This window comes from Monodelphis domestica, chromosome 5 (genome assembly GCF_027887165.1).
Source record: "Monodelphis domestica isolate mMonDom1 chromosome 5, mMonDom1.pri, whole genome shotgun sequence".
Classification (NCBI taxonomy): domain Eukaryota; kingdom Metazoa; phylum Chordata; class Mammalia; order Didelphimorphia; family Didelphidae; genus Monodelphis; species Monodelphis domestica.
Genome location: NC_077231.1, coordinates 84,102,046 through 84,118,888, shown reverse-complemented (window position 1 = coordinate 84,118,888; position 16,843 = coordinate 84,102,046). Strand labels below are relative to the sequence as shown.

At 37.3% G+C, this 16,843-nt stretch overlaps 1 protein-coding gene and 1 long non-coding RNA gene across 5 annotated transcripts in view; one reads left to right on the top strand and one right to left on the bottom strand.

Annotated features, from left to right (window-relative positions):
• Positions 1–16,843, top strand: part of ANKS1B (ankyrin repeat and sterile alpha motif domain containing 1B) — a 1,427,494-nt gene that overhangs the window by 499,071 nt on the left and 911,580 nt on the right. The window lies entirely within an intron of this gene.
• LOC130454513 (uncharacterized) lies at positions 6,000–6,616 on the bottom strand. The gene is made up of 2 exons (XR_008912125.1): positions 6,548–6,616; positions 6,000–6,171 (listed from the first exon to the last, which is right to left on the bottom strand). It is a non-coding gene; the product is annotated as an uncharacterized LOC130454513 (long non-coding RNA).

Here is a 16,843-nt window from a genome sequence, read left to right as displayed (position 1 = left end):
TTAATTTACTTGATGACATCTAAAAAGTTCCCCAATCAATGGTAGAACCAAGAACCCAAGACCACCTCCTACAAGGTTTTAAAAAACTAAGTTCAAAAAAATGAGTAAGCGGAGCACCGTTATAGATACTAGAGGAAATACAGAATTGAGATGGGATAACATTTCTGCTCCCAAGACTTTAACACTTTATTAGAAAGACAAATCTGAAAAACACAGGAAAAAACAAATGCAGAATTACATAGGGGAAGTTTTGTGCAGAGTTGAAAAAAAAAACCAATGTTTTGTGATTTCCAAATATAAAAGTTGTTTTAAATTTGGTGGGTCAGAGAAGACTTGAAGGAAAAGGCATCATTTAAGTTGTCCTTTGAAGGAAGGTTAGGAGATCAGAAAGTGAAAAGGAATTTGGAGAGAATTCTAGTCATAGAGAGTAGTTGGAGCACAGTACCAGAATGGCACGGGGAAGCAGGTGATTTGTGGTCAATGGGAGCAGAGTGTAGAGGCAAAAAAGACAGGTACTCAGTTTGGACAAGTGATGTGATTCAAGATTTTGAATGCTATTTGTACGAGTACCAGTTGCAGAAGACAAAGGCCTTTGGTCAGTGGGAATACTGCAGATTTTTGAACAAAGGAATAATGTGGATAGCTCTCCTCCTAATACCTGGCTGGCCATTGGTGATATTTGGCCAAAGGTAAAATAAATCAGAAACATTAAGAAGGTTAGAACAGCTACAGGAAGGGCGGAGGGAAGGGAGGAATAGTATATGATTTTTGTAACCAAGGAATAATGTTTAAAGTCGACAAATAAAATAAAAAAATTAAAAAAAAAAGGTAAACCAATTAAAATTGAATTTTAAAAACTCAAAAAAAAAAGATTAGAACAAAAAACTGAGTAAACAAAGTCTGTCCCACCTTTGTTTTTGTCTTAATGTTTTAAAAAATTCCCCATGGGCTGAAGTAGTTGCCTGGATTTGCAGATACCATTTAATTAATTCTTTCCTATTTCCTACCCACTGTGTTTTCTTTCCTATTACATCAGATTTTTAACAGTGGTCTCTGTGGACTAACTCCTAGGAGAGGGCTCAGCTTATTAGTGTTGAGTAGCTACCTTCTAAGACTTCAGAAGATTGTCTGCTGCCCTCATTATTTTAGCCTTGCTTCCATTACTTCCCTTCTTGTCAACAATACTTTGGCCCAGTAGAGTAGTGGACTGTTGCTGAAAAACAAACCCACCTTTTTAAACCTTCATGCTTTTGGTCACAACTTTTATTCAAACTGGAAAGTGCTTCACACATACCTCTGCCTTGTAAAACACAGTCCATCCTTCAAGGCTTGGATCCACTGCCATTTTCCTTACTCTCCATTCCCTTGACTCTTCTCTGATGCCCCCAAGCCAGTAAAAGCCTCTCTGTGTTGGAACTAACAAACCAGTAGAGGGTCATGACTAAAACTCTGGGCTCCAGTCATGAAAACCTGACTTTGATTCGTCCTGAAATACTCACTAGCTGTTGTTCTAGGAAAGTCATTTGACCCATCTGCATCTAGGTTTTCTCATCTGTAAGATGAGGAAAGTGATATGGTAGTAACCTTACCCATCTCACTGGATAGTTGTGAGGTTCTAATATGAAAGGGCATGTCAATGTGTTTATAATTCTTCAGGTGCTATAAAAATTTCATATATGATTTGATAAAAATTTGATAAAAAATTTGATAGATGATATGGTTATCATCTATCATTTTTCTTGTTATATTTTTGTTTCTGGATAAATAAATGAAAGAATTAAGTAAGACCTATGAAACTTCTAATATATGCAAAACACAATGATACGAATAATACAATAATACAAAATACAATAAACATTGGGAATTGTAGGAATGGATGGAAATGAAGAGCAGAGATAGAACATACAGGAAGAGAGATGATGGAGAGACAGAGAAACAGAATGCACAGAGAGGGATGCTGGGAGAGTTTTCAACTGATGAGAGGGAGATTCTCTTGAATCCTGGAAGAGAGTGGAAGATGTATCTTGAGCTCTGGAGTGAAATCTATATCATCTAATAGCCAGAAGTGCCTCAAAGTGATTGCCGTGACTCTGATATAAAGCCAATCATCTCAGAGATCTTCCTTTCAACATTGAGAGTCGGACAAGACTTTGGAGATTGACCCATATAGGATTTTATCCTAGGATGGTGGTCTATGTGTCTGACCAGAAGATTTTCTTTCTCTACTACTTCTTTAAACTCAACTGTTTATTTAGTCACTTAAGTCTATTATATTTTAGATGAGGAAGAGAGGAATTTCTGGTAGGACTGATCCCAGTTGATGGCCACAGCTGAGGACTCAAGATCAGTCTGAAGGGAATATCATAGGATATCCTGATAACCTCTTTCCCATACCTTTTTTAAATAAACTAGGTTTGGATTATGGGACAATTCTAGATCTCTCCATTGCTCAGGTCACAATGTGAAGGTTGGGTTTGACCTGGTCTCCCCAATAAACAGGTCTTTTCTTTTCTGTAAAAAGTTCAGAAAGAAGAAATTCAAAGTCCTCAAAAGTTGGCTCATAAAGTCTAATTGCACGTTTCATCTCCTTTATACACTTCAATGGATTGAAATACCATTTTGGCATTCTCTTGTGCAATATTTCCAAATATGCCACTGAAAAAGGTATATGTGTTTCTACATGCATGATCCCTTGATCATCTTGTAGGATTGTATTGTCCCGTAATGGCAGTTTTGGAATTTCCCTTTCCTTTTCAACTTTGTTCTCTACTTCAGTTGCATTGTCCATTGGTGCATTGTCTTTTTGTACTTTATTAGCTTTCATATTATCTCTTTTCTCAGTTAAGTCAGCAATCTTTTAGTTTAACTGTGTAATCTGCTCATTCATTGTCAGAATCATGATTTTCAATTTCTGTACGTTTGTTAGCTTTTCTACTACCAGTGTTACCCCTTTCTTCAAAGTATGGTATAACTTTAGCAGTGCTATAGCTATTGCTATTGCCACAAGCAGATAACAAAGTAGCCTGTCCAACCCAATCTTCAACCATTGCAACGTATCACATATATTTAAATATATATACATATATATAATATAATATAATATATATGTCATCAGGTATAGTTCCAAAAAAGAACGTATACCTCAAGTAAATGAAATTTCCCAACATGGATTGGTACCCCATTGTGACTACTGTTTGATTAACCATCTTTGTTTTCAAAAATCTCTAGCTATAGGTAAAAAATGGTTTTAAGTTTATGCCTTTAAGAAGTCGCCCCCTCCCCTTCCCCTCTGGAAGAGCAGAATGTTCTTATTGGCTGTTGCAGTTACTGGGTAGAGTTGCTTTAACTAGAGTAATGCTTCCAAGATGGCTACCACCTACTCCTACACTGGTTTTTCAATGGTATGTAGGCCCAAACCTTCCCTGAATCTACCACTGCCTTATGTTCCCCAAATTTTCCCCAAAACAGGTAAGAAATCTAGCTGGGATTCCCAACTGTAATAATAAGAGCTCTAGCTCTTATATCACTCCATGGTGTGAGAGTCTAGTTGGGTTGTCTTTCTCTGGCCAGAGGGTCTCGAGGGCATATCTCTGTGATAGAAACTCAGTACAGAGAGGGACAGGATTCAGAAAAACCATCCAAAGGGGAAAAATTTGCTGTTTTTCTTGGACTTAGCAAAAGGCCAAGCTCCCTTTGATGTCTTTCTGATACCATCATACCAAGGTGTCAGCAATGGGGGCGAATGCCTCCGGACCTTTTTGCTTAACTGGAGGCTCTTAGAGCTGACACCCTAGAGCATCCTATCATCCTCTTCCCCTTTGAGATATTTCATTGACTTATCGAACTGAATATTAGATGGAACTAACAGTCGTTTATTACTAAGAAAAGGTAGGGAAAGGGTTGGGAAAGAGGTTATCAGGATACCCTATGATATTCCCTTCAGACTGATCTTGAGTCCTCAGCTGTGGTCATCAGCTGGGATTCTATCTCTGTACATTCCATCTCTCTGTCTCTCCATCATCTCTCTTCCTCTGTGTTCTATCTCTGCTCTTCATTTCCATCCATTCCTACTGAATACAAATGCAAAAACTGTCCTCTAAGATCTTACATTCTAGTAAAGAGAGACTCTAGATAAGAAAGGTTATTTTTGCCTTGGGAACTTATAGGATTGGTCATTAGAGTCATAGGGAAGCAGATTGACTCACTATTCCAGGAACAAGAACGACATTCACTTGATTATGTGTCTTGGCAATAGAGAGATGGAGAAGGGCAGGTGCAGTGGAAGCCAAGATGATAGTGGTGAAGAATGAAGCATAGGTGGTGATGGCCTATCCTGGCAACATGAGCCCCAGCACAACCCAGAGCTAAAAGGGTCAAGACTTTCAGGGAATGGCCTCTGTTCATGAGGATATAGAACTTGGGGTCACAGTAAGATGACCAAGTCCCAGTAGATGCCAAAAAGAAATTTCTTGATGGATGGTGAGATGATGAATGGGCAGAATATTCAAGAGAACCTCATTAAATAGTTTTTATATCAAATGTAAAACATAGCATAATATCTTGTAAAGACTAGGCATTTAATAGATATCTTTTAAATAAGTGAATTAATATGAACAAGGGGATAACTGACAAAATATCCTATTTGAGGCCTTTGTGTAGAGAAATCAGGTCAGATTGGTACATTAGCTTTCTTTTCACAATATTTCACGTACATTTCTTCAAATCAATTTCTAAAAAAATTGAAAAAATCAACAGGCTCGCTTTCCCTCTTTTCATGACAGATGGGCTTGAAATGTTTGATTCTTGCTTCATTAAGATATTTTTATTTGTATAATTACTTGTATTCTCCAATGCTAACAGACATGGCCACTGGCCTATTTTCTTTCTCTTCCAAATTATTCCCAGTCTTTGTTAGTTATCTCTTTAGCAGTGTATATACATTGATTGTTGACCAAAGAACATCACTGTGTTATTGATTTTCCTTTTATTACATAAAGTAGCTCAGCATCCCTTACCTGCTACCTGTGGCTAGTAATTCTCTCAAATATGGCACACTTGTAAATATTTGTTGTCCTAAATCAAGCCATTAAGAGGAAATAAAAAGTTTTCATTAGCAATCCAATATGCTTCCAAGTCCCTACAGATATAGGAGGGGAAGCTGTCAGTTCTTTCACAGTACATCTCAGGCAATAACTTGAAGCTTTGTTCAGAGAACCATTTTCTCAATCCTTGCCATGGAGAACGTCAATGGACAGAAGACTCCATGGCTCTCATTTAGTTGCTAAGATCCAGGCTACAACCTGAGCATTGTAGAGCAGAGGCTCATCTTGATCTTCCCCAAAAGTTCCCTGTACCAATGAAATCACAGGTATGGAAATAGAGGAGACCATTTTTTAATACTTTAGTGTATTTTGTTGGGCAACATAGTACTTCCTAGGAGGCTATTCCATAGCAGAAAGAATGCAGGAATTTAAATCAGAGAATGGGGTTCTGAATCCCACTTGACTGCTTTCTTTGTCCTGAGAGAGGATGGAGATTGTCCTTTAACCTGTTGGGCCTCAGTTTTCTCTTTGGTAAAAATGAGAGGCTTGGAATAAAAGACTCCTGAGGTCCCCTCACCCTCTGGATCTATGATTCTATGACCCAGTTCACATGATATAAAGCATTATATATTAGAAGATCTTGCCTAATCATAAGATACAAGATAACATTTATTTTAACCTAAATCAATCAAATCTTTGTTATTTCAAGAATGTATAGATGACTTTGATTTAGCCCATAGTTAATCATTTTTTTACATTAAAATCATCATAGGTGCAGCTAGAGGAATCAATGGATACCCATCCTGGAGATGGAAGGTCCTGGGTCCAATTTAAGCCACATAGACTTCCTAGCTGTATGATTATTGCCTAGCTCTTTTACTGCTGTTCTGCCTTAGAACAAACAGTATCCATTCTAAGACAGAAGGTAAGGGTTTAAAAAAAATCATTGTAGACGAGTGAGGATTCAGCAGTGGCTGGACAACCATCGTGTTTTGTAGAAATCAATGGCATATCATGTGAGGATGAGATCTTTGGAGGGACCTAGTCAGATTATCTCTTGGGGTTGAGAGGGAAATGGGAAAAAGATGCTAATCCAAAATCCAATAAGAAAGAATCACAGAGCATGATCCTGGAACAAAAACAAAACAAAACAAAACAATGAACTCCACACACATTTACTGCTGGGTAATCAAAATCAAAATCTTAAAAAAAGAATATAACAACACCCTGGTTAAGGAAGCTCACAAGTAATTACAAGCACACAAGCCTCCCCCAAACCCCTTTCAGGCTGGCAGAATATTTCTATGATCTCCAAATCCCAACATTATTTCACTTCGACCCATAAAATGTTAAGAGGACCCAGCCCGATATTGTAAAGGCAGTTTATAATATATCCTTAGAACCATAGCTTACAGTCCTGCTTTTTAGCCAATTAATATATATATATACTCTGGGATTGGAAAGTGACTTTGTAGATATGGGGAGAACCCTGGTGAGGAACCTACCAATGAAGGTCAGCACCTTCTTTGTGGTGGGCTTAGAGCAGGGATTCTTTGCCATTCAGTGTATCCCTTTAGAACTCTGGTGGAAACTTTGGATCCCCTTTTAGAATGTTCATTGTTGTTAAATCATAATTGAAAAATGGTTCTTTTCAGTTAGTCAATGAAAATTAAAGCTATGTTTTTCCCATAGAGCTTCATTGACCTCTCTGGAGTGTTTTAATAAATTTAAGTATTGAAGGGTTAAGTGACTTGTCCAGAGTCCTACAGCTAATATGTCAGACGTGATATTTGAATTCAATCTTCCTGGTTCCAAGATCAGTGTTTTAACTTCTGAGTTATTAAAATGAAATAATTGAAGATAAAATTACTGAAATATTATTCAGATCACAGGAGAGAATGGAAAGAATCCTGGATTCTTGAAAGCTACTCCAAGAGTATGATGATTCTTAGATTACTAATTCTAGTGGCCTTTTGTCACACTTTGTTATTCTTTTTTTCATAACATTTACTGTCTTTCTTAGAATCAATACTGTGTATTGACTTCAAGGCAGAAGTGTGGAAAGGGCTATGTAATTGGGATTAAGTAACTGCCTGGGATTAGGAAGTAGCTGAGGTCAGATTCTAATCCAGAGCTTCCCATCTCCATATCTGACTCTCTATCCACTGAAGTCACCTGGTTTCCCCAACTCTCTTTTCCTCTTCTTGATCTCTCAGCACCACTTTACACTGGGATCTACCTTCTTTTTCTGAAAACACTCCCTTATTTGGGTTTTCATGATAATTTTCTTGGTTATTCTCTTCTCTATCCAACAATTCCACCTCAGGCTTTTTTCTTATATCAAAACCTATAATGGATGCCCTAAGTATGAGTATATCTACCCCTTTCACCTGAGTGCTCTTCTCTTATTTCTTTATTCTCCTTCTTGCAAACCTCATATTTTATAAAGTTTAATTTTATTGATTAATTAAGAAAAAATTTTCCATAGTTACATGATTCATGTTCTTTCCCTCCCCTCCTCCTACCCCCTCCAATAGACAATGCTCAGTTCTACTGGGTTTTACATAAGCCTCATACTTTCTAATGAGATGATTCCCATATCTATATATCCTGCCTCACTCTTCCTCCTGAATTTTGGGGTATGGGACATTTCAAACTGGTTGGCCCACAAGCATCTCAAATCCACCATGACTGAATGAAAGCATCTCTCTCCTGTCAAATTCATTCCATTGCCTAATTTCCCATTTTCTGTCAAGGGCGGTCCAATCCTTGCCATCACCTAGGCTTGCAACTTCATGACTATTCATTCCCCTTCATGCCTGCATCTCCTGTCATTGATTCATTATACACAGTGCCTGTCCTAGTCTTCTGTTCCTTAACAGTCATGTTGCCCCCCACCTCCCCATCACTGGTTCCAGCCTTTATCACCTCTCACTTAGACTATTTCAGTAGCCTCTGAATTGACCTCCCTGTCCCAACTAATTCCCCTCTCAAGTCTATCTTTCACAAAGAAGTCAAAGAGATTTCCCAAAAACACATCCAACCAAGTTCCTCTCCTGCTCTATAAGCTCTCTGTTTTCTCTGTTGACTCTCTGTTGTCAGCAAATTCTTCTGTGTGGCATTTAGAACCCTTCACCATTCTACTTTAACTAACCTCTTCTGGCCTTACAGTGTATCTCCTCCACGCACTCAGTGGCCCAGACAAGTTGGCTGACTTATGAACCCTCAAACCTAACCTCCCTTCTCCTGTCTCTCTGCCTTTTGTCCAGATTGATCTTCATTCCTGGAATGAACTTCTTCCTCACATCTTTTTCTTTTAGAGCTCTTCCCATTTCTGCTCAAGTTCCCCTTTCCACCACAGAGATCCTTAGCCTTTTTTTGTGCCATACCATGCAATCTCCACCCCCCTCCTTTCCACCAGCAGTCTGGGGAAGGTTCTGAGCCCCTTCTCAGAACCAGATTTATAAATACACAAAATAAAATATGTAGGATTACAAAGGAAATAAATTATATTAAAGTATAGATAGGATTTTGTTAAAAATACAGACTGACTCAAATAATAATGATGAATATAAAGCCCTAGACTGAAGAGGAGTGTCCAAAAAATCAACTTTATAAGGGTATTGTAGACACGATATAACTAGAAAATAGTTTAGTGGGAATAAAGATTTGCAATTTTTAATTATTTTCAACAATATGAATTGGTATTACCATGGCAACCAAAAGACCTATGGTAATTCTAAATTACATTAAAAGCAGTCCAGTGTACTCTTTTTTTCTATGTCTAGATCATAGCTGGAGTGTAGTGTCCCATTCTGAAATACATTTTAGAAAAGATTTGGAAAGACTAGAATTGGGATGCTCCATGAAGGTGGGATTAATGACCATATCATATGAGGGATAATTTAGGGAATTTGGATCTGGGGATCTAGAAAAGAGAGAGTTTAGAGGGAAATGGTGACTATGAGTCAGCCAAATGGAACATTAGTTCAAATCCAGCCTCAGACACTTACAAGGGAGGAAAGAAAAGCATGTCTACTTTATTTTGGGGAGGATTGGGGTTAAAGTGGTTAAACTCCAAGTTAATGAGAAGCAGTATTGGAACTTCAGGTCCTTGAGTTGTTAATCTTCTCAGCCCCTAGCTCATCAAACCTTGGCCATTTCCTTGCTACCTATTCATCTAATGTTGCTGACAAAAATTCCCCCTGTATTAGAAGTAAAAACAAAGACCCAGTGGGAGGGAATCTCTTCTTAAAAACTGCAAATTCATTTTAATAGCATAGCTCACAAGGATTCGTATTAAAACACTAAAAAAGCTGGGGGAGAAATACTTTTATTTCATTAACCATCTTTACCTGCTTAGTGTCCCTTTGATTCTCACTGTCTTTGCTATCCTTACTCTATCTCTGCTTTATTATAGAGTTTGAGATCTGGGACTGCAAGGCCCCCTTCCTTTGTATTTTTTTCATTATTTCCCTGGATATCCTTGATCCTTTGTTCTTCCAAATGAACTTTGTTATGGTTTTTTGTAAATCATTAAAACATTTTTTTAGAAGTTCAATGGGTATAGCACTAAATAGATAAATAAGTTTTGGTAGGATAGTCGTTTTTATTATATTGGCTCATCCAACCCATGAGCACTTAATGTTTTTCCAATTGCTCAAGTCTAGTTTTAGTTGTGTGGAGAGTGTTTTGTAGTTGTGTTCATATAGTTCCTGTGTTTGTCTCGGGAAATAGATTCCCAAGTATTTTATTTTGTCTAAGATCATTTTGAATGGGATTTCTCTTTCTAATTCTTGCTGCTGGGCTGTGTTGGAAATATATAGAAATGCTGATGACTTTTGTGAGTTTATTTTGTATCCTGCAGCTTTGCTAAAGTTGTTGATTATTTTGACTAGCTTTTTGGTTGATTCTCTAGGATTATTTAAGTAGACCATCATGTCATCCACAAAGAGTGATAATTTGGTCTCCTCCTTGCCTATTTTGATGCCTTCAATTTCTTTTTCTTCTCCAATTGCTACTGCTAGAGTTTCTAGTATAATGTTAAATGATAGAGGTGATAATGGGCATTCTTTTTTCACTCCCGATCTTATTGGGAATACATCTAGTTTATCCCCATTGCAGATGATGTTTGCTGATGGTTTTAGACATATACTGTTTTGTTATTTTTAGGAAAGACCCTTCTATCCCTATACTTTCTAGTGTTTTCAATAGGAATGGGTGTTGTATTTTATCAAATACTTTTTTTGCATCTATTGAGATAATCATGTGATTTTTGTTGGTTTGCTCATTGATATGGTCATTTATGTGGATGGTTTTCCTAATATTGAACCAGCCCTGCATTCCTGGTAAAAATCCTACTTGATCATAGTGAATGACCCTCTTGATCACTTGCTGGAGTCTTTTTGCTAGTATCCTATTTAAGATTTTTGCATCTATGTTCATTAAGGAGATTGGTCTATAGTTTTTTTTCTCTGTTTTTGCCCTGCCTGGTTTTGGAATCAGTACCATGTTTGTGTCATAAAAGGAATTTGGAGGAACTCCCTCTTTGCTTATTATGTCAAAGAGTTTGTATAGTATTGTGATTAGCTATTCTTTGAATGTTTGATAGAATTCACTTGTGAATCCATCTGGCCCTGGGGATTTTTTTCTTAGGGAGTTCTTTGATGGCCTGTTGGATTTCTTTTTCTTTTATGGGATTATTTAAGAATTCTATTTCTTCTTCGGTTAGTCTAGGTAATTTATATTTTTTTAAATCTTCATCCATATCACCTAGATTGGTATATTTATTGCCATATATTTGGGCAAAATAGTTTTTAATGATTGCCTTAATTTCCTCTGCTTTGGAGGTGCTGTCCCCCTTTTCATCTTTGATGCTGTTAATTTGCTCTTCTTCTTTCCTTTTTTAAATTAGATTGACCAGTACTTTGTCTATTTTGTTTGTTTTTTCAAAGTACCAGCTTCTAGTATTATTTATTAGTTGAATAGTTCTATCACTTTGATTTTATTAATTTCTCCCTTAGTTTTTAGGATCTCTAGTTTGGTTTTCTTCTGGGGGTTTTTGATTTGTTTGCTTTCAAGTTTTTTTATTTGCATTTCCAATTCTTTGATCTCTGCCCTCCCTAGTTTTTTAATATATGCACTCAGGGATATGAATTTTCCTCTGAGTACTGCTTTGGCTGCATCCCATAATGTTTTGAAAGGATGTCTCACCATTGTCATTTTCCTCAATGAAATTATTAATTGTTTCTATGATTTGTTCTCTAACTAACTGATTTTGGAGTATCGTATTATTTAATTTTTAGTTAATTTTTTATTTGGTTTTCCATGTACCCTTACTGATCATTATTTTTATTGCCTTATGGTCTGAAAAGGTTGCATTTATTATTTCTGCTTTTCTGCATTTGTACGCCATGTTTCTGTGACCTGGTGTATGGTCAATCTTTGTGAATGTGCCATGTGGTGCTGAGAAGAAAGTGTATTCCTTTTTGTACCTATTTATTTTTCTCCATATGCCTATTAACTCTAATTCTTCTAAGATTTCATTCACATCCTTTTCCTCTTTCTTATTTATTTTTTTATTTGATTTATCTAAATGTGATAGTGGTTGGTTTAGGTCTCCCACTAATATGGTTTTATTGTCTATTTCCTCCTTCAATTCTCTTAGCTTCTCCATTAGAAATTTGGGTGCTATACCTCTTGGTGCATACATGTTGATTAGTGATATTTCCTCATTGTCTATACTCCCTTTTAAAAGAATATATTTACCTTCCCTATCCCTCTTAACCAGTTCTATTTTTGCTTTGGCTTTGTCAGATATCATGATTGCAACTCCTGCCTTCTTTCTATCAGTTTAGGCCCAAAAGGTCTTACTCCATCCTTTAATTCTGACCTTGTGAGTATCTATCCACCTCATGTGTGTTTCTTGAAGACAACATATGGTAGGGTTTGGGATTCTAATCCATTCTGCTATTCGTCTACATTTTATGGGTGAGTTCATCCCATTCACATTCAAAGTTATGATTGTCCCTTGTGGATTCCCTGTCATTTTGATATCCTCCCCTAATTCTGACCTTTCTTCTTTAGCTATAACCTTTTAAACCAGTGATTTACTTTAGATCAATCCCCCTAGTCCCCTCCCGGGATATGCTTCCCTTTTTAGCCCCTCTCTTTTTCTTCTCTTCCCCTTCCCCCTCTCCTTCCCTCCCTTTTTATATTCCTTCCCCCTTGCCCTTTCCAGTCAGACATCTGAGTAAGGAGAGCTTGCTCTCAGTGTAAGGGTCAAATGATCAAGGCTTTAGCCTCCAGTAAATTCTTGGTTCTCTGCAGCTGAGCTGTCTTTCTGGGGGAGCCCAGGTTCTTCCCTCCCCTGCCTGCCGGAATTTCAGGTGTTATTGCTCTCAGGTGTAGGTCTTTGGTGGTCTTAGTTAATTCCCAAGACCTGTGGGTACCCCTTAATCACTTCAGGGGTTTGATTATAGTGCGCTAGTTCTGGGTGCCTGAGATCTGAGTTCCCCTCGCCCTCCTGCCAGGGTTTCGGGTGTTACTACTCTCAGGAGTAGGTCCTTGGTGGTCTTATTCAAGTCTGCTCCTTGTTCAGTCCTGGAGTTCCCCTCCATCACTTGTTGATTCTAACCAGTGCTGACTTAAACTCTGGCTCCCGTCTGTGTGGTGGGTGGGAGGGTGGGTCAGCTTTTCATTTCCTTATATTGTGGAAATGCCGGAATCCCACCTACCTTCAGTCCTGCGCTTTAGTGTGGGGTCTCTCCTTTCTCATGAGGATGGTTGTTTTTTTGTTTGCTTGTTTTTCGGGGGTCTTTTGGGGTCATCTGTGTCATTGGATCTGAGGAGTAGAAGCGAGCCATGTCTACTCTGCAGCCATGCTTACCTGGATGTCCCAGAGGTCGTTTCTTAAAGTCTTCTCATTTCATAGAAAAGTGAGCCCAGAAAAAAAGTGATTTCTCCAGAGTCACAGAAATAGCAAAAGAAAGAATTTGGATTTGAACCCAGGGTCTCTGACTCCAAATACAATTCTCTTTCAGCTATACAACAGATGATGCACCCTGGACATTTGGCCTTACCATAGCTCCCATCCTGAAGCTCTTTTAGCTCCCGTGCCTTGGCTTTGGGGCACCAGTTGTCCATTCTCTGCCTCTGCCTTATCAGAAATCCTGGTAAGGATGTTGTAAGTCTCACATAAAATAATGGATATAAGACCTTTGCAAACCTTAAAGTGAGATATAAATGGCAGTGTTATAGTGACTCTTAGCTTCAAGTTCCCATCCTTCCAGGATGGTGATGCTTTCATTCTCTGAGTGTTCTACTGTATTCCTGCTGAGCTCAAGCAATGTTTATAGAGCAATTCAGAAGTTTGCTAATAAGTGTTTAAAAATCAGGTTCTCTAGGTGGAAGATGTGTATATACATACTTTTAATTATAACCTGCCTTATTAGTTCTTTAAGTCTAATCAAATCAAACCCTAATTTGTTGTGGAGGTATAAGTGCTCATATTGAAAATTTTACAATCAAGGGCAGTTGTGTGGCGTAAATAGAGTACCAGGTCTGAATTCAAACCTGACCACTGTCATTTCTTAGCTGTGTGACCCTGGGCAGGTCCCTTAACCTCATTTGCTTAGCACTTGCCCTTCTACCTTAGAGATGATACATAGACAGAAAGTAAGGGTTTAAAAAATCAAGAACCAGCTGTAGCAAGCCATTTGAGGTGCCTCTACAGCACCCCCACCTCTGATACAGCCCTCTAATTCTGGCTGTAACTGCACTGCCATATCTAGGATTAATAATCAGCCAAGGGGTAATAGGGACTGGCCAGCCTAGTATTTTAACACAGAAGTCAACTAGCAGAGAATATCTATGGACCTATTCTCTGAAGCTAATAATTGTTTGAATAATAATAATAGCAACAGCAGAAAACAGAACAGTAACAGCTACCAGTTACACATCATTTTATATTTACCTCATGTTTGATCCTCACAAAAACCTGAGCAGTGGGTACGATTAATTCCATTTTACAGATGAGGAGACGTAGATAGAAAAGATTAAGTAATTTGCCTAGAAACACAACTAGCAAGAGTCTGAAGCCAAGTGTGAACACAGGTATTCTGGACTCCAAGTCCAGCATCTAGTTTTTGTTGGTGAATAAACACAGAGCATATATGATTAGGAAAAACACAAAACAGTTTTATTATGATGTGCTTTTTCATCAGTGGTGGTTCCATGATGGTATTCATATTATATTGTGTTCAACGGCACCAAAAGGGAAAGTTCTGGGTCTTTCTTTCACAGAACAGACTTGGAATTGATCAAGTGCCCAGATTGTGGAATCAAGATAAAATGGTGTCACTGAATGGTATGACCTTATTAGAAGAAATAGTGACTTCCTTAAAGCTATCAAATAGAGCGCAATATCCATTTTTCTTTAAAAGTGATTGGGATATTGGTACACAGTGGATCAAGTGCTAAATTGAGAATCAGGAACGATTAGGGCCAAATCAAGCTTTAGACATTTTTCTGTATGGATCGTTTAGGCACTAGAAGAACTGGAACAGAATTTAAGCTACATCTCTTCATAGAGCTGCTTTCATCCATCAGGCAAGGAAAAAAGAACTAGTTGGAGGAAAAATTTTATTTTAAAATAAAATGATATTTTGCATCAATTGATGTGTCCTGTTCTTCTAAGTGTTAAATTTTCTGAGTTTTAGGCAATTATCAATTAAGTTATGGAATAGCTGTACTCTCATTGCTAGAAGAAATTCCCATTTTGACAAAATTCTAGATTAATGGTCTGGAGTTTGATAACATTTGTTTTGACATTATAGACACTTTTTCAAAAGAATGACTTGCCCAAAGTTACATAGGCAGTAAATGTCTGAGGTAGAATTTGAATTCAGGTCTTCCTCTTTCCAAGTCTAGCATTCCATCCATTACACTTCCAACTCTCTACTGACTAAAATCCAAACTCCTTCACATGGTTTTCATGTCCCTGTCCAATCTATACCAATCTCGTTTTCTATCCTTATCTTCATAGACATAGTACATGGAAGCTTAAACTTGGAGTCAAATAGATCTGAGTTCAAATGTTGCCCCATATACTTATTAACTGTGTGAAACTGCCCTTCTGTACAATGTACATTTCCTAAAAACAAAAGTAACTACAATCTGTAGCATGCAACATTTCCCATTTTTTTGTGGCATATTGAGAGTCCAAGAGAAAGGAAGGATATGCCTTTTCAACTTTAATAGAATGGAGCTAACATCATCTCTTGTTCCAGAGTTTTATCACCTCTCACTGTTGATTTTATTCTGAAACTGTAGTCAATGTACAATAGTCATTTCTTCTGTTTTCTTCAGCCTCCATTCTCTCTTACATGTCTTAAAAAAAGAGTAACGTAGTAGTCATTTCTTATGGCCCAGGAACATTGCATTATATTCACACACCATAAATTCTTTGGTCAGTTATTGGGCACATATTTTGTTTATAGCTTTACATTGTCACAATAATTTAATTAATATTTATATGGCAGTAAAAGTATTGTTTCTTTAAATAATTTTATATAATTTGTAGCTAGGAATTTATCTTCATCATTTTATCCTAGTGTAAAGTTATGTTAATTATCATACATTTAAAATTACTCTTTGCACTAATATAATTCATCCTAGAGTGGCAATACAACCATTTTTATGCCGTGAATTCCTTTTTTGATCTAGCAAAGCTTATGGACCCTTTCTCAGGCTACTCTTTTTAAAGATAAAACAAACAGACCATAGAATTACGGAGAAAAATAATTTTGAAATATAGTTATCAAAATATCAGAAACTCAAATTTGAGAGAATTAAGATGTAAGCCACATAAGGAAAATTTTACCAAAGGGCCCACTAAACTTATTAATAAAACAAATCATGACACATTTATTTTCTAATATTGTCCTTTTTTTGTTATATTAAAGATATAATCCCCAAGCCTCTGAAGTCTCATTTGCATAACAGCTTGTATTCACATAAATTTGGAGTTTGGCTGAGGAATTGTCTTTGAACTCTCAAACATTTACATCAGTTTTCTCATTTTTTTTTAGATTCTTACTGTCTGTAAAAGCATTTTATGTTTTTTTTCCAAGCACAATGGGGAGGCTCAGTTCTGTGGACACCAGCTTAGATATGTTTCTATCTCTGTAACTGAAAGCCCAAATAATGGTGGAGCTGAAAGAAAGTTGGCGCTCATTGGGGTTAGATATTTAAAAGAAATTGTATTTAATTGCAGATTAATTCTGGCATATCCTTCTGCTCAGATATAAACGAATACAGTTCCCTTAGAAAATCATTCTTAAGATCTTGAAGGAAGAAATGGAAAGGAAGGGAAAGAACCATTAACCTATTGTCTAGTGTGACTTTATTAACCTTACCCAGTCGTTGGGAGACCACGGGGCTGGTCGACATTTCTCACTGGAAGGGACCTCAGAGGTCATAACATCCTGATTGTTTGCTTTCTCTCTCCTCAAATTATCTTTTATGTATTGATGTATTTCATTGAGTTAGTGCTACAAGGGACAGCTGAGGTCCACTAGTCAAACCCCTTCAATTGTACACATGAAGGAAAAGGAAGCAAGCAGATAATCAAGAGAGCGTTTATTAAGTGACCACTCTATGCCAGACTCTCTCCTGAATGATATACAAATATTCTTTCATTTAATCCTCTCAATAGCCATGGGAGATGGGTGTTGTTATTGCCTTTATTTCAGAGACTGAGTGAGCTGTCCAAAGTTTCAGAACTATTACATATCTGAGGT